At 40.9% G+C, this 16,230-nt stretch overlaps 1 protein-coding gene across 5 annotated transcripts in view; it reads right to left on the reverse strand.

Moving 5' to 3' along the window:
- ANK3 (ankyrin 3) overlaps positions 1 to 16,230 on the reverse strand; it is a 304,223-nt gene that overhangs the window by 226,147 nt on the left and 61,846 nt on the right. The window lies entirely within an intron of this gene.

Raw genomic sequence — 16,230 nt, forward strand, 5'->3', positions numbered from 1 at the left:
ACTTATCTTATTGATACTAGTGTTTTCAAAATAAAACAGAATAATCACTGAATTACAGAAACATGCAAATCAATAATGTACAGAATGATGCTGAGTTAGAACATAATATAATCAAGAATTCCAGAGTAAATAAAACTGAAGCATATTCAGATTTTACAAAGCAGTCTTTAACATAGATTTTTTTCACTTTTTAAATTGGTCACGTACTCACTTGCCACTTAGCGAAAGAAAAATGGCATTAGCTTCCCAATACTGTTCTCTGGAAATAAGTATCTATCTTTATAAGATATAGATATCTTCTTAAGATATGAGTAAAAAGGGGCTACTAAAATAGACGTTAAATTCTTTATAGATTTTTACACTTAAAATGATTAATTAGTAACTGTTACATATTGCCAGATACATTCTGAAATTTGTTATATAACCTAGTAATATATTTATTAATAGTCTAATTAGAAGGCATAGTTTAATTTCTATTACTAGCTTTTGCAATATATTCTGAGGTCCATAGTAAAAGGAAAACATAAACAAGTAAATGTTTGCCTTAGGATAAGAGAATTAGCAAATATATTTTACTTTGTGACTAAAAGCACCTTAACACTATAAAGAGAATGATTCTTCTAAAGGACATGACACTTAGACTTTAAACTCTCTTTTGTTTTATAAATGTTGCTTAAACTTGGATTAGGGCCCAAATTTATAATTGAGAAGAGGTAGTATCTTTCTTTGTCACACAGAAGAAAACAAATTTAGTTGATAAATAAATATCATACTTACTTACTGCATAACTAAAAGTTTCCATTTCAAAACAACAAACCGTATACAGTCTCAGTAGCAAAAGATAGGTTTTGTGATTCCTTTTTTGAGTTTGTTTATACACATTTTCTTACTTGCCCCCAACTTCCTAAAGTGAAAATCATCAGCAATAAAACTAGGGATTCTCCCAACAGGTAAATATGTGTTTATTAGTGGATTATTGAAGACCAGACATATAAAATAGAACATACCTAAGCTGGAAGATAGAAAATAAAAGAACACCAAGAATTTCTATCTGGTATTATAGAGTACCTTCATAGGATTTAAAAATAATTCATAGTTATTCAAAGATCTTATCATTACCTGCCTCTAAAACGTGTAATAAGATTTTTTTTTGAATTTTTTTAAAGAGTTAACATTTAACAGTTAATTTTTCATGAATCATTTATGGCAAAACTAGTTCTTCCATAAAGAACTGATTATTAGCAATCCACGACAATTTTTAAAATTGACCAAAGTACACACACATCTACATTTTTAGGTTTGTGTGCAAATGTTTCACAGTAAGTTGTAAAATCACTAGAAGTTTCTCCCAAAACACAGGCTAGGCAACCCTGCAGAAAATCTCTAAACAATATGATAGAAACCGCAAGCCAAAAGAAGTAGCAAGAGGTATTAATGATCATTTGTGAAAATGTAATTATCTACCATACCCTCTGTGCAAGGAATTTATCCATAGTTCAGCTCATGCGGATGAACTGTTCAGTCTTCCCTTCAAGTCAGAGATGAAACCAGGAGATGAGTTATTCTTATTCATTGTCCAACTAAAGCCAGTACAGCAATAGTACATGCTACCCCATTGTGACGGGACTTGTATGTGATCTGTATCGGGTCAGTACCCTTCCAGAGTCACTGCTTAGGGCAGGATAATTTCAAATTCAGTCTGTCATTTTATTACACATTTTTAAAACAGCATGCCCACCAAAACAGAAAATGCTGCACATATGGGCTGAGATCAAATGCTTTCACCATTTAGTTGATATATTCTGACGTGAGGCAGAAACAAGATGCTCTGCTTTTATTCAAGTTTTCCTTTAAGATCTTGGATCTCTTTCTTAAAAAAATAACTTATTAACTCTTAAAAGGCCAAAGATTTTCAGTTTTTTCATTCTTTAAGATTTGTTATATTTTGCACGTGGCTCAAAACCTCCTAGCAGTTAGTATTTCTCAAAGCCAAGTCTCACAGGGTAATCAGCAAATGTCATTACGATTATTTGTAAGGTTTTCAATTCCACAACTAATGGAATAGAATGCATAACCAAAATTCAGCTTGATACAGCTCCTAATTTTTGATGGGTGAGTTGATTATTTTCAGAGTGATAAAATATGATCTTTTTAAGACTCACCTACCAATATGCTTGTATTAGTAGTAAATTACAACTCATGCCTGGAATTCATGAACCATGTTTATATTTTATTATGAATGTCAATGTTTAATCTAAAAAGGCCTTTCTCTGAGGCACACAGAATTCTTCAAAGTCTCATTCAGATTAAAATCTCATAAATGTCTACTCTGAAATACAGTAACATTCCATAAAGGTCATAAAAGACAACTCTTTGCTAAAAAAATTAACCTATCTCTAAGAATACCAGGATTAAAACTGAATCCATTTAAAATAAGGTTCAAAACTGTGAGAGAATTCTCTGAATTGCTTTTTGTAGCACTATGAGGTAACAGTTCTTTTCTCAAAACCATTAGCATGTCTGTCTACCTGAGGTTAGACCTAGCACCAATGTCCTCATTCTTATGTCTTCTTCGAGTCACTACGACTATTCCTTACACAATGCTCATCTTATGCTCAGGATTTAATGTACTGTATGAACAACAAATACTTCTCCCTTCTATTCACAGTACATGTGTGTTCTCATAGTAAGATAAACTGGAGCTAACTGCAAAGACACAGGTAGGAACAAGAGAGCACATCAACTCCTGAACTCTGCCATAATCTAAATAGCATTTTGTGAACCCCTCAGAATGGAATACATCACAGTTTTATAAACATAAACCAAATATTAACCCCTTTTCCATACAGTACCCCTTAAGGGGAAATGACTTACTGTGCTAATCCTTTAAAATGAAACAAGATGACATATTTATATCTATGTGCAATTCTGTTAAAACAAAAATAAAACAACATTTCCAACCTCCAATTACATCCTCCATCTACTATTTATACAAGTTGCAAAAACAAATTTTAACTCTACAATGTTTACTCCCCCAACTGTAAAAATCTCATGATCTTCCTTGTAATAAATAGACCAGAAAAGGCTGAGTTTTAAAGCTCTCAGATTTCTCTTGAGAAAAGTGTGAAAATATAAACTTTCTTACATTCTGGGGTCCACTAGGCCCTTCTTGCACCCCTAATCGCCCACCATCTTTTACATTTCAATCAGCATCCTCTTAAGACCGACCTGAACTGAGCACACTCCAAGCTACATCAGAGGCAAAACATACCTAGAATCCAGACTCGAGTAAAACAGAAAGAAAGGACAGCCCGTGGTCTCACACACATGGAACTCAGGCAGCCCACAGTGCAGACAGACTAGCTTCCTTCCTCTCCGGCAACAAGCATTTTGTAAAAGTCACAACTATTCAGACCAGAACAGCCCTTCTATACAGAAAATGCATTTCATTCGGAAACCGTGGATGCTTACTTGTTCTGGGAAGCTGTCTCCCTCTTCCACGGCCATCCTCTGTGGCCAAGTATGTAACCTGATAACTCAATTAGTTCACACTCTGGACAGAGAGCATCACGGCTAAAAATACCCGCCTTGGGAAATGTAAAGGTTTCCCCTACCTCCTAGGAAGGAGGTCGAAGCTAGTCAGAATTTTCTTAACTATTGACATGAGGGGTGGGTGGAGGCAGCCGAGAGTCTGGAAGGTGTCTGCCTGACAAGGTAGTACCTCCCAGAATGCCTCGCTGACTTACCATATTCGTGGCTTCCAGTCAAGTGGTGTGTATTTAGTCATGATATGGGGACACCGAAAATAGCAGGGCAATCAGCTGGGAGTGTACCCTGGCTGCTGGGAACCACTCATGAAACCAGCTTTTGTCATTCTGCTTATCAGCACTTTCCCCTGTGTGCCAGCCACTCTGACATTCCTTCCAAAGACAATACCACCATTTTCTCCTCCGTCTCTGGGATCAGTCTGCCCTATACTACTGGGCTGTTTACACTTTTAATTTCTTTTGCTCCATCAGCTTTACTGTTAAAGATATGTTTGAGCACGCGCGCGCGCGCACACACACATACACACACACACACACACACACACACACACACACACACACACACACACAGTGAAAGCAAACTGGGCTGCCAAGGAGCACAAATCTACTTATAAACCTACTTCCCTTCCATCTGAGAACAAATACAATCAATGATCTCTTAAAAAATACAGCACTATACAGAGTTTTTGTGTATAGATCAGAAAAGAAAACACTCATTGAATGCTTCTGGTCAATTTTTTTCAATTTAAGTTATTACTGATTTCTTTAACAACTGAATTCCATTTTTCAGATTTGGGGCACGTAATACTAGGCAACTTTTTACTAGTCTTACCCTTGAGCTCAGGAGTCAAAGCCCTAAAAAACCCATCATCTTAAGAACTTGCATGTATGCTTTATTTAGAATAGTTCTAATCAAAAGGTCCCTCAAACCTGTAAGGCTCAAAGGAAAGCGTCTGGGGTAGACTGAGTTCAATTTGGGGAAGACCAGCGTGCAAGCCTGTTCATTCAATGCATATTTATAGAGTGTCTACCAAGTGTCAGACACTCCTCTGGGTGCTGCGGTGGTGTGGGCAAAGACAATGAACAAAACGGGGAAAACCCCTGCCTTAATGCAGCCTGTATACCAGCAGGGGTGGGGCAGACAGACTACAAGCTGTAAACATAATAAATAAGATATTAAGTACAACCAACAGAGTAAGAATGAAAAAGGGAGATCCTAAGTATGTGTTCAGGGAGTGGGTGTGTAAGCTTAATATTAACAATAATAATAATGAAATAATAACCATGTATATAGGATAGGGTTTTATATTAATATAATTATTAGTATAATTAGACTATATAATATTCTTAACCACATGATATTGCCATTTTTGTAGGTCAAGTCTACTGCACATCAACAATTTCACATGGTTTAATCTAATAATAATATAATCATAGCTACCATTGTCATTATTACTGAATAGCTATTAAGTACTGAGCAGGCAAGGCACTACATTATTTCTTACATATGTTCTTTTAGTCCTCATTGCTCCCCTGTGAAGCAATCTTTCTCTCTACACTTGTGAGCAAGAAACTAGGGTTCAGAGAGGTTAAGTAACCTGCCCAGGACACCAGCTGGTAAGTAGCCAGGATTTGAATCTAATTCTGCAGGATCCTAAAGGGAAAGTCACATACTGGGATCAAAGAGCAAATAAATGTTTTCTTGCCCTCAATGGGTCTTAAAAAATATTTTCAGTTACCCACACTTAAAAGTGGAGGGATTTCATAGCAAAATCTAGTGCTTGTTTTTAAAAATAACAAGCAAGGATTGGCAAGTCTGGGCCATTTCTGTTGGGCCAGGTCTCCAGGTGTTGAGAGGGGGCTTCCCGCCTCTGCCACCAGCACTCCCTGCTGTCTGACCGTAGTCTGCCTCCCTCCTTGACTTCAGGTGTTTGAAGTCGGGCCTCCGATCTAACGCCTGTGCTTCTGACCACAGCGCTAGTGATTCCCAAGGGAGTGCGGCATCCCAGGAGGGCACATGACACCCAAGATGGGGGTGACATTCTGGGAGGGTCCAGAGTGTCTCTGAAATACCTGGGGGAGTCTTCTGACTATACGCCTCCGTCCTCCCCACTTCCTGCATTCAGTCACTTACAGAGGTGTCACATACATGCCGAGCACCTGATGCCTGCTGGAGACTGCACTTTAGCAGAGAAAACCAGGAAAACCATCACTGGCCCTGTACCTGTTTCTGGACTGACATACAGTGAGTGGAACCAGTGTCATCTCAGTAACACAGCAAGTCTGATCCCCCTGCTGCAGACAGCAGGTGGGTGGGAGCCAGGGTCAGGACGGGGAAGGTCCTGTCAGCTGATAACTGGGAGAGGGTGAGGCTGGCGTAAGAAATCCTCACCATCCCTAGGTCGGGTGCTGTCCGATGGAGGACAAACTCTTCTATCAAAGGCATCCCCAAGCCCAGCTCTTTCCTTCAGAGCTGCAGACTTCCTTCCAGTGACATTTGCTGTGTTCCTTGTCCTCTCCAAGGCTACCCTTTATGTCTGTGTTAACCACACCTGGTTTATCAGAATGCCAGGGGCCTAGGAGTCCAGGCCTGTGGATCTGCCCCTTGAATCCTATAGGCTGTCACTTGTGTCCACAATGGAAATCAGAGAGCAAGACATCCGGCTCCAGGCGGGCATCAGAGCCCCTCCCCACCCAGACCTCCCCTAAGGAACTCGTGTTGCGGTTTCATCCCATTTACTAGCCAGAGATTCTTCCTCGCATCTAATTTGGATCCCTCCTCCCACCAATTTCTTAACCTCCTGTCTTCAGTGAGAAGACAGAACAGTTGGCTGTCATCTTTCAAATATTCAAAACTGTTACTGAGTTATCCACCTCCCCTCCTGTCTTCTCTTTCCTAGGATAAATAATCTCAATTGATTCCATCTTTCTGTGGAGCTCTTCAGAGAAACACTCTATAATTACACCAAATAAGAAGAGAATTAATTCCCATAATTGTGTCTTTCAACCCAGCCCCTGGCCAGGACATTTTGTTTGCCCAACGGTCGTTGCTCATCTCACAGATACTGCAGCTGCAAAAAGAGAAGCAGCAACAGAAACTAACTTCCCCCAAAGGTGAGTGAGCATGAGCTGATGTGGGAGGCTGGTGGAGCCTGAACTGGGAGGCTGGTGGGTCTACTGAAAAAACAAGAGGCTCCATTATGGGATATGACGGTAACAATTTTCTACTTCATTCTGTGAAAACAATTGTGTGCTACCTCAAGGAAACTCAATCCTTAAACATATCCTTCTCACAAAAGTAGTGTCAATCATGCAACCTCAGAGCTCCTTCACTCAAATCCCATCATTTGGAAGATGAAGGAATGAATGAAAGGCCACATAGTGCCACGATGGTACCTTGTGCATCAATGCTATTGCTGCGCTGGAATTTGTGATGGGTTCCTTCAACAAACACCAAGACATAGGGTTTTTCAACAGAGATATAATTTACAAAACAACTTGTGATCTTTTTAAGGGGCACCGATACTGCTCATGTGGAATGATGCCTGTGAGGAATGACGGAAAGAACACTCTTCAGGTATTTATCATTAGGAGGCTCAGACTTAGGGACAGAAACTTGCATCAGACTGTGTAAGGAAGAGCCTCTGGCTAAAGCAAAGTCTGGTGACACTTTTTCAGATGCATCTTTAAAGGACGGAGCATCTTAGAAGTTACAGCCTTTCCCATCCATCCAGGCTCCCCACTAGGAACCAAGGATCCAGTGTCCACGCACGTCAAGCCACTCTGAATCAGGAGTCATGCAGCTGGGACTGGTGGGGGTGGGGGTCCTCTCTGTGAGCAGAGGATGAGGTCTGGGCAGTGCGGAGGCTGGTGGCGGGGACGCTGTGTGCCGCATTTCCCTTCTAACAGCCTGCTCACCCGTGTCCGAGACCCTCCCCTCCTTTCTCCAGCTCTGCCCGCAGGCTGCGCACTCTGCTGTCCGTGTCTTCGCGTCACCAAACCTCTAATCAGGGGCTCCTCCGTATGTGCCCAACAAACGTTTCCAGAAGGTGGGAGGAGGCAGAGGAGAACCAAGGAGAGTTTGGTAGAATCTGCAAGCTTAGTGGTTTTAGGGATAATCCCCAACCTGTCCATCCTGAAAATGGGCCTCCCATATCCCAATATTGTAATTGTGAAGGTCACTTTGTCTGAGATGTCGCTCATATCTAGGTCAGGGGTCTTTAAACGATGACCTGAGGGGTCTTTAAATGATGACCTGAGGGCCAAAACTGACCTACCACCTGTTTTTGTATGGCTTATGAACTAAAACTGGCTTTTACATTCTTAAATAGTTGAATAAAGGAATAAATAATATCCTGTGACATGTGGAAAAAATATGCAATTCAAATTTCAGTATTCACAAATAAAGTTTTAAGAATATGTGGGAGACTGGCTAACAAAACCTAAAATACTTACTATCTGTCCCTTTTCAGAGAAAGTTTGCTAACCACTAATCTAGAACCAGGGGTTGGGAGGCAGTGTTCCTATGAAATGTTTCTGAAAGGCAGTTGAGTATCCTGCACACCTAGGCTGTCTGATTTCTGAAACTGAAAAATGGCAGAAACCCCTGAAAACCCCAGGAGAATGCTTTATGTGCGTTAAACCCATGAGCTTTATGTGACAGCAGATATCACTGTCTTTTCATGAAATAATTTCAAGTATTACTATACTCTGTCCTCTTTTTGTGTGTCACACACACAAGACTGAGCACTAGGACCTAGATCCTGTGTAATTTTCTGTTCAATGTTCAGCAAAAACACAAAATGTTTTCTGAAAGGAAACAAAATGATGCCAGCATTTACATCACTGATGTGACTCCTGAAAACTTGTAGTAACAAAGTGCCTTCTCTCTTCTCCTTGTTTTCCCCCTTCTTTCCAGCTGAGACCATGACACAGGCATTATTCACAGGAACACATGGAAAAAGCAGCTCACTGAGCTTTTAGGAGGGCAAATGATCTAATCTACAAGGGAGCTTTTAAAACCGCAGAGTAATCTGGATTGGCCGTATTCAGTATTTTCCACGTCTTCATCAGGGCATAGTCTACCCTCCTTTGTCAGCATAGTAACAGACCAGATAAAGGATAAAAGAAAAGCTTAGAGATCCAGATTGGACAGGAGACCCTTGACTTTGGAGGGAGGCTGGTTGTGGATGGCTCCTGTGTGGCCCATGGGTGAGGAGAGGCTCAGGGGCCAGGGAGGAGACCCCACCTCCCCTTCCTCTCCGTTCCCAGGGCCCCAAGCCCCCACCATCCAAAATGCAGTGAAGCACTATCTAGGCGAGGACACACAACAGCTACTTCAGGGGTTACTTTTACTAAAACAACTGATTCTAAGGTGAGAATGACCAACTCACTGACCCCTCAGGAGGCTTGGTTTATCCCCAACAGAAAGTAGCTACAAATTCCTCTCGCACTGGGAGACTGTGTCTTTCAGGGGCTGCCCCTCTGCTGAGTTCACAGCTCCCTCCCCTCCTCCACACACGCGCCTACTCCCCAAGCCCCACTCCCTCAAATCTTGTATTCCAGGAGAATGACACTGATGGACTCAGAGCCTCTCTCTCCCTTTTCCCTTTTGCAAATGGCTCTATATGCAAACGAGGCCAGTAGAATAAAGAAAGGGGTCTCCTCAGCGAAGACACAAGAGAACAAATGACATATGATAACCTGTGTAGTCTTCAGCCCTTCATATATGTGCATTCTCAACACCTGCTCACTTCACTGCTAACAGGTTACAAATGGTGCTCTCCCTTAATGACGAAGGAACACTGGCTTTTAATGGGCCCAAATCACATTAAGAAAGCCAGGCTATTTCTGGACCACCAAAGCTGTGTTCAGGGTGGCCTGATGAAATAAAATGGCAAGATACCTATTCATCATTTCGTATGCTCTTGAATATACAAACATGAAGCATGCAAAATTCAGAACTGGTTATGAGATGGTCACTCCCCCCACTTCCAACGGAGACCACTGAATGTAAATATTCTAGGCTAGATGAAATCAACGCTGTTTCTGCCGTTGGACGTAATCAGGGCTTGAGATTTTGAAAATGTAAAGACCTCTGGGGGTCTGACCAGCCTAAGAACAACATCCTTAAAGATAATCAACTTACAGTAGTGCATTCTCAGCACTGACACATTACCCCAGGTGGGCTTCCAGAAAACGTAAAGCCCACACACATTCCTGAAGATGAATCAGAAGGCCCGGATAACATACTCTGTTCAACACTTGGGAGTAAAGGAAAGACACCTGCAGAAATATACCAGCCTTTAAAAAAAATTTCCTATTTAAACCACTGGGAAGGAAGAAATCAAAGGTAAGAAAGAGAGGAATTGGACGTAAGGCCTGCAAAACCAATGAAGCCACAATCCAGCACTTAGTAGTTTCCTAAATTGTGTTTTGTCCTGCAGAAATCAGTGTATTCTATTTCTTTAAAAACCTTATGGCATCAGGTTAAAATGTGTGCACGCACACACATAAAATGACCTAGGTTTCCAGGCATCTTCTAATGGCTCTTCAACCCTAATTACAACGCTGTCATCCTGACATGGCTGAGAGATTTTAATCTGCAAGTGAAATGAAGAAATTAAAATCCTTTCTCCAGACACTGCCTTCGTTATAAATACACACAACACACATACATATTATATGAGACATGTTAAATACAGACAATTCTTTGAAGAGAACTGGTTGTCTTTTATGAATGGAAAACACTATTAATCCAGAAAAGTATTCCTTAGAAAAAATTATGCATGATTTGGATACATTAAGGAAAAGAGTAAATAATAGTTTAATAGGAGGAACTAAAAATCCATTTATCAGCAAAAATTCAGGAGCTGTAACAATTTAATAAATCAACATGACTTATTAAGGAGCAAGCCTGGACTCAGCAGCCCTGATGCCTTCCCCAGACAGACCCGCAATCCGATTGCTAACATGATGAGCCCCAGATTCTAACACAAGCAACTTCCAATGTCTAAAATGTGTAGAAATGATAGAATCATCGAAGCTGTTTCCTTTCTACTGAAAATATGCTTTCCCCAGAAATTCAACAAGGGGCAGAACTAAATCCTAAATATCTTTACACATTACTCCTATCTGCAATGTCCTTTTCCCCAGGTCTGGAGTGGAAAAGGTCAAGTGGAGCAAATCACGTGATGGCCCGCTGCTGGGCAGAAAGGTCTGTCATGTGTTGTGTTCTAAGGGGTGAGAACACTTAATGACTCAAGCCCGCATTCCAACCATCCTTAATCTCTCCCAGGCAGCAGAGAATGAAGGGAGGCTGGAAAGCAGCAGTCAGTTATCAGAGAATGGAAAGAAACTCCTCCTCTCATCAAAGTGCCAGACTTGGTAGAGAAAGGCCATCTTGTGGCAGTGCTTGTTCAATCACAAAGACTTGTGGAAAGGTCCCTGCTTCTTTATCTCCTAAACCAGATGGAGGTCTGTTGGCTACTGGCTCAAAAGCAACATGCAGTCAAAACAGCACATGCATAAACTAGGAAGAAAGGGAAGATCATCTGTCCTCATTTGGGTGCTGCTGAAACAGCAGCTGGACAAGAATGCCCCCTTCAAACTTCCTAGGCTATTAGAGGTAGCCAGTACTGAGCATTTCTAAATCAAACCACACTGAAATGTAACTCTGCTCTGCCACACTAGGTGATATGTTCTTCATATTCAGTTAATTGACCAAATATTAATTAAGCAACTAGGTGCTGCAGAGGACAAAGAAAGGGACAGATCTCGCCCTATTCCCTTCTTTAAGGAAATTACACTTCAGTTGTGGGGAAAGAACGTTTATTTGCATAATATAATTTTAAAAGAATCTGTATCTAAACAAATTCTCTGATATCATTTATTACCTCTACTCTTCCAACCATGTCCCCCACAATTTATGTTAAGGCCACACAGGCTTCTTTCATATCCTTCCAAATGCTAATTTTATTCCTGCCCCAGGGCCTTTGTACATGTTGTTTCCTCTGCCTAAAACGCTCCCTTCCCCTAGATCTTCCATGGCTGCTGGTTCCTTCCTATCAATGAGACTAGAGAATAAACCGCACTTCCTCAGAATGGCCTTTCCTGGCCCCTCAACCTGAAGTAGACTTAAAATAACTACCATGATACCATTATTTTCTATGTAGCACTATTTGATAAATTTCTCATTTATTAGTTCCTAGTTTGTTTCTTCCTTTCCTCCCAACTCCCATAGCATTTTAGTTTGTGAAAGCAGGACCTTGTCTATCTTGTTCACTGACAGAACAAGACCAGGAATATAGTAGATGATCAATAAATATTTTTAAATGAATGAGAACCACCAGAGCTCAGAGACTCTGAGCAGGAATGAAAGAGGACAAGCTTGAGTTGGCTCTTAAGGGCACTTAAAATTGTTAAAGGAAGATAAGCACACTCTAGGATGAGGAGATGAGTCAAACAAATGAGTTCTGGAAGTATCTTCCACGGGGATAGCCTAGGCAAAGGGGGAGAGGGAGGATGTTAACATTACTGAGCCCTTATTCTGAGCCCAGCACTGAGCTGAGGAACTTGCATTTCAATGTTTGTTGATTTTCAGAAGCATCTGCAACCTATGTGACTACCGGTCCAGAAAGGCAGGAGTGTGGGGTGCTCTGTCCCCTAACGGGGGCCTCTGTAGGCCAGGGGGGAACAGTCTGAGTACCTCCTGACCTTGCCACGTCATAGCTACTCAGTCATGGTCTCCAAATGGCAAGTACAGAATCTTAGGCCTGGAAGGAGTCTGATAAACAACGAGGATCAACTTCCCCCATAATGAACCTGTACAGAATAAATGGCTTAGCCAAAGTCACGCTGCTCATTAGTGGGTTCCCCATTTTCCTTCATTAAGGTCTTAAAATTTTTTTAAAATATTCTAATGTATTGCCAACATTCAGAAGTAAAGACATTTCTCAAGAGGTGGGTATAACTCAGTGGTAGAGTGCATACTTAGCATACACGAGGTCCTGGGTCCAATCCCCAGTACTTCCACTAAAAAAAAAATTAAATTTCTGTCTATCAACATAAATGAATGTCGATGATTGGATAAAGAAGATGTGGTATATACAGTGGAATATCACTCGGCAATAAAAAAGAATGAAATAATGCCATTTGCAACAACATGGATAGACCTAGAGTTGATCATATTAAGTGAACTAAGTCAGAAAAAGACAAGTGTCATGTTATATCACTTATATGTGGAATCTAAAAAAAAAAAAAATACGAATTTTACTTATAAGCCAAAAGTAGATTCATTAACATAGAAAACAAACTATAGTTACCAAAGGGGAAAGGGTAGGGAAGAGATAAATTAGGAGTTTGGGATTAACAGATAACACTACTATATATAAAACAGACAGACAACAGGGACCTACTGTATAGCACGGGAACTATATTCATTTTCTTGCAATAACCTATAATGGAAAAGAATCCAAAAAGACAAAATATATGTGTATGTCTATGTATAACTAAAATGCTTTGCTATACACCTGAAAGTAACACTGTAAATCAATTACACGTCAACAAAAAATTTAAAAATTAAAAAAAAAGAAATTTCTCATAAAAAGCCAGATATCTGCCTCTTAAAAAATCAGATGCTTTGGCAAAACCAATCCTTCATTTCCATGTGGCAGCAACTAGCAGGAACTGGGCCAGAGCTGTGACCTTCAGCTGCGCATCTGCTCTGTAGTCTCCTCCAGCCCCGCAGCCTGGCCTCAGTAGACAGTGGGCTTTGCAGCTTGATGGTTGAGAACCATCCGCGAGGCCCACCGGGATCCTCCCTGGGGCACAGAACACACACGGTGGGGCTCCTGCTGGGAACATCAGACTCGGCAGCAGTTCCCCTCCAGGGAGGGCGTCCCATTCCCCTCTGTATCCCTTTCACCCAGCACAATCCCTGAGACCTGAGCTGAGCATGTCCAGTCTGCAGGGGCCCGGGGGCCGACAGGAGCTGTGGTTCTGTTGGACTCAACACACCACTGGGCAAGTATCCTCAAGAGACTTTGGAGTTCTGGTGTTATAGGAAGCCAGTGACTTCTGAGTAATATGTGAGTCTGAGGAAAATGAATGAGCACATTTCTTTAACAACCGTATAAATATAATACCCTAAAACACTGACAAGATTGAAAAAACGAGCCTTGCTTGATTCAGGTGGATAATGTCCTCTACAGAAAGTAGGGAAAAGCGCTGACTTCACTCTCTCATGAGTTATCTTTACCGCAGGACAGGGTAAGCTGGGAGATATAGGCTTTCTCCTGTTGTCCAAGGCTTATCATCTCTTTGCCTGTGCTCTGGGGCCATTCATTTCCTCCTGAACTTTTTTAACCATCAATCACTTGATTTCCTTGAATCCTTAATTGGTCTTTCACTGACCTTGGCTCTCCCCCTGCAACTCAGCATCTCCATAAAATTTTCCTTCCTCTAGTTTCAAACCATGCTCATTAAACTCAGCTATCATGGTATGTTCCATATTTACCAAAATGGTTCTGCAAGGAGCCTTAAATAAACCCAAGAATAAATAGTTCAACAGATGACGTTGTACCAAGTTTACAGATCACCTCTAACTGATCACAGCATCGCAGATGTTACCTTGTCAGAGCTGTCTAGCCTAAACATTTTAGCTAAAAAACAGCACCTCCAGGCCACCCCACTCATTCCTCTAGCCCCTGAATGTTTACTTCTCTTACTGGCTCATCTCTATATGAATTAATATGTGTCTCTATGACTTTATTGTTTACCTTCCTCCTGGAGTGTAAGCTTCTCCAGGACAAGAGGCTGCCTGTTGGTTGGTTACTATAGCATCTCTCATATCTAGAACAGTGCCTGAGAGTCAGTAAATAATCTTTGAGTGATGTGGATAGACAACAATTACTTTAGTGGAAATTCTGATTAGAAGGATACATTGAGACAGTCAAGTTAAAAAAGTAAAAAATTTTCAATCCCATGGCTTTCAACAAATGATACCAGTTCATGTGATCAACACAGGCAGAAATACATACTGCTAGTGATATTAACTGAACATTTATGATCTATTTCAGGCACTGTGATAAGCACTATACATTCACCTTCCGATTAATTTTCCTAACACCATAAGGAGTCGCTGTGATTCATTCTGTAAGTGAATTGGGAAAGGTCTCTTACTACTGTGTTATTCTGCAGAGAATATGCAGACCACGAACCCCAGTAGGAGTTAACCAAATTAACCCTTAAAATTGCAATTTTTCTGCTGTGTTATGTAAATAGAGCCAGGTCTGGGTCAGGCAAGAAATAGAAATGAGGACACAGTCCTGGGAATATGTGTCTTATGAGTAATATGTGACTCACCAGAAAAGGAATAAGTATATTTCTTTGGAACAATCCCATGAATATAAAACCGTAAAAGCACAATCAGGACTGAAAACATGAGCCTCACTTTCCTTGGATGAATAATGTTTCATGAAGGAAGTGCAGGCCGTGCTGACCGAAGGCACAGGCTGCACCTGAACAGGGCAGGGTCCACCTGGCCCAAGCTGACAGGTGAGTCTTCTGAAATTTCAAGAAAGGCTGTGAATTTGGATGTCTTTAAGAGCAACTCTCCCTTCTTTTTTGTTGGCAAATCATTTGAAAATTAGAAATACGCGATGAAGGACAGATCAGAAAGGAAAACACTTCTGTTTCAGGTCTGCACACCATGTCAAAAAAACTACCTGAAATCTACAGGCAAAGCTTTTCTGCTAGCTTTGACTTCCAACCCCACACAGTTACGGAAACGTAGAGAAAACGATGGTATCATCCACTTACTAACGGTAACTTATATCAGTGCAGAATTTTTCAGTTTATAAAGCCCCATATCCGTCTTTTTCTTGTTTTCTTGCATAGCCTAGGGCTACATGAGATGGTTGGGGCTGGGGAAGGAGGCAGAAGAACTTAAAACAATCACAACCATTGGGCCATTGGAAGACAGGAGACAAGACATCGGTGCATGAAAAAGTTAGGAAGTATCTAAGAGTTATTCCATTAAAAACAATATTATTTCTCTGATCTCACTTTTATGTGGAATCTAAAGAAACAAATCAACCCACGCTCACAGAACAGATTGTTGGTTGCCAAAAAGCTGGGGTGAGGGGTGGGCAAAATGGGTGAAGGGGTCAAAAGTACAAACTTCCAGTTATAAAATAAGTCCTGGGGATGTAACGTACTGCATGGTGACTATAGTTAATGATCCTCCACTGCACATTTGAAAGCAGCTCAGCGGGTACATCTTAAAAGTTTTCATCACAAGGAAAACAAATTCTATAACTATATATGGTGATGGGTGTTAATTAGACCTATTATGGCAATCATTTTGCTGTATCTATAAATATCAACTCATTACACTGTACACATGAAACTAACGTCATGTTGTATGTGACGTATACCTCAACAAGAAAAGTCTGCATAAAAATAGAAATCAAATATGAAAAAAACCCAAAACCCAATACATGCAGTCTTGTCTCGTATATATCTATATTGTAGATGTAGCTTATCCATCCATCCCTATACGTTTCCATGTATTATGTGGATTTGCACATGACAGGCACAAATTTCACCCATAACTGTGCATGCCAACCTTTACTGTAAAGCTCATGTACCAAGTACTCTGCATACTCAAAGTCCTGCCCAC

This window comes from Camelus ferus, chromosome 11 (genome assembly GCF_009834535.1).
Source record: "Camelus ferus isolate YT-003-E chromosome 11, BCGSAC_Cfer_1.0, whole genome shotgun sequence".
Classification (NCBI taxonomy): Eukaryota; Metazoa; Chordata; class Mammalia; order Artiodactyla; family Camelidae; genus Camelus; species Camelus ferus.